The sequence below is a fragment of the Schistocerca piceifrons genome, unplaced genomic scaffold (assembly GCF_021461385.2).
Source record: "Schistocerca piceifrons isolate TAMUIC-IGC-003096 unplaced genomic scaffold, iqSchPice1.1 HiC_scaffold_936, whole genome shotgun sequence".
Taxonomy (NCBI): Eukaryota; Metazoa; Arthropoda; class Insecta; order Orthoptera; family Acrididae; genus Schistocerca; species Schistocerca piceifrons.
In genome coordinates, this window is record NW_025729208.1 from 6,788,785 (window position 1) to 6,791,284 (window position 2,500).

General features: G+C 57.7%; 1 non-coding gene across 1 annotated transcript in view; it reads right to left on the reverse strand.

The window, feature by feature from the left end:
- LOC124771324 overlaps positions 1-577 on the reverse strand; it is a 1,909-nt gene extending 1,332 nt beyond the window's left edge. The window contains exon 1 of the ribosomal RNA XR_007013342.1: positions 1-577. This exon is cut by the window's left edge and continues 1,332 nt beyond it. This is a non-coding gene — a ribosomal RNA (small subunit ribosomal RNA).
- Between the last annotated feature and the right edge of the window lie 1,923 nt (positions 578-2,500).

Genomic DNA, 2,500 nt, shown 5'->3' on the forward strand with positions numbered 1-2,500 from the left:
GACTTGCCCTCCAATAGATACTCGTTAAAGGATTTAAAGTGTACTCATTCCGATTACGGGGCCTCGGATGAGTCCCGTATCGTTATTTTTCGTCACTACCTCCCCGTGCCGGGAGTGGGTAATTTGCGCGCCTGCTGCCTTCCTTGGATGTGGTAGCCGTTTCTCAGGCTCCCTCTCCGGAATCGAACCCTGATTCCCCGTTACCCGTTACAACCATGGTAGGCGCAGAACCTACCATCGACAGTTGATAAGGCAGACATTTGAAAGATGCGTCGCCGGTACGAGGACCGTGCGATCAGCCCAAAGTTATTCAGAGTCACCAAGGCAAACGGACCGGACGAGCCGACCGATTGGTTTTGATCTAATAAAAGCGTCCCTTCCATCTCTGGTCGGGACTCTGTTTGCATGTATTAGCTCTAGAATTACCACAGTTATCCAAGTAACGTGGGTACGATCTAAGGAACCATAACTGATTTAATGAGCCATTCGCGGTTTCACCTTAATGCGGCTTGTACTGAGACATGCATGGCTTAATCTTTGAGACAAGCATATGACTACTGGCAGGATCAACCAGGGAGCTGCGTCAACTAGAGCTGAGCAGCCGGCCGCCCGGGAGTGTGTCCCGGGGGCCCGCGCGAACACGCAAGCGTCCGCTCAATCATTCTGCAAACAGGAGGAGGCTGAGCTCCCCTGCACAATACACCTCGAAACCCTCTCAGGTCCCGGCGGCGCGCAGCGCCGTCCCAAGTACTTGGTCGGGTTCGAGAGAGGCGCAATCGCCCGGAGTTAGGCGAGTAGACGCTTTCGGTGCGACCACCCGTGCTCCCAACTGAGCTTGCCGCTGCCGACAGAGGCCCGGGAGCGTGCTGTCGTGGCATTGCCGGCGGGAGACAACACGCGCCACCTACGGTGACCGGCAGCTCCAACGCCAGCGCCACAGAAGGACAAAAGCCCCACTTGGGTGCCGAAGCGAACTCTCCCAGCACAGCGCACGCGCCAACACATCCGCACAGCTGCGATACAAACCACCAGCGAGAACCGCTGGGGCGACCGAGCAGCAGACGGCGTCGCGGCGCCGAGCGCCGGGCGGCAGCGCATCCTCAACGCACACAGTCCTCAATCGGACCAGCACACTGAAGATGTCCACCGCGCTTCGCACCGGGCCCGCGAGGACCTACTTTGGCCGCACGGCGCCGCGCGCAGGGTGCGCCGGCGCGCAGCTGCGACGCCTGCCGCGTCCGTCGGCCGGCGCGCCTGCCACTGGCCGCCCCCACCAGCCGGCTGTAGCGCGTGCGCCCACGCACCGCGCGGCCAGCACGCCGGGAGGCGCCCCCTCACCGGCCGGGGACGGTCCCACCCAGCCACCGCCGCGTATCGCTTCACACCCAGATGCCGTTCAGTTTCGTCGGCATGGTGGGTATCGCTGGAACAACCGGTTAGTACCTCAACCTATCGTCGCCATCACCGATTCACCCCTAGCGAGAACAACCGCACCACAACAGGTTACCATTTGTTCATTTGCGTAACTTCACCAGAAAACGCAGGCGTCCATCGCCATTTGCAACTTCCACGATTATTGCATGCCTGTGTCAGGTGTCACGCCACACTACGTCTGCCCACATACACGCAACAAAATGTGCACGCCTAGACAATACGTGGAAGGTGGCCCCCGTACGTATGCGATGTCCATTGCTCGAACGACTGTCAACCGGCCTCTGTAGCATGTCGCAGATATGGAACGCGGTGCACCATGCCATCACGGTGTGTGAGGAGAGACGACTAGGTCCGAATACATCAACAGACAGCTCATGCTGATCGCCATCCACGGCGTCCGTTCCTCCCACACGTCTCTATGGCGTACCACACTGCAATCCAGCTCTCATAGGGAGACGACACGTAGCTGCGTGCACAATATTTGCACTGTATGGTCCGCCGTTTTTGGGCGCAGTCGTTGTACGGTCACACATGTGCCACGATGTATCATTCAGTACATAAGGACGAATGTGCAGTACAGATTGTGGTTTACGCGTACGACATTAGCGGACAGTTGACACAGGCCGCACCACAACGTAGCCTGAGTACGTCGCATGCGGAGGGCATTGAACATGCAAAGTTCTCACCAACCAGCTTGCGAAGGCAGGGGGCAAGGTGGGGACGTGGGGAGGGGCGGCATGTACGTCCTGCTGCCATCCACATTACAGTGTACAGCAGGAGCATGTGGAAAGTGAGCAAGACTTGCAAGGTGTTTAACATGAAGCGATACACAGGGGAGCGGGGAGTGCGAGTAGCGAACTATATTGCGAGGGTTGCGGGTGGGCAACACTACACTAATTGAACGAGTCGTATAACAATTACAGAGCAGGTTTAGGCGACAACGTGGGTTACGTTAGGCGACAACGTGGGTTAGGTTAAGGCACGACGTGGGTTAGGTTAAGGCACGACATGGGTTAGGTTAAGGCACAACATGGGTTAGGTTAAGGCACAACATGGGTTAGGTTAA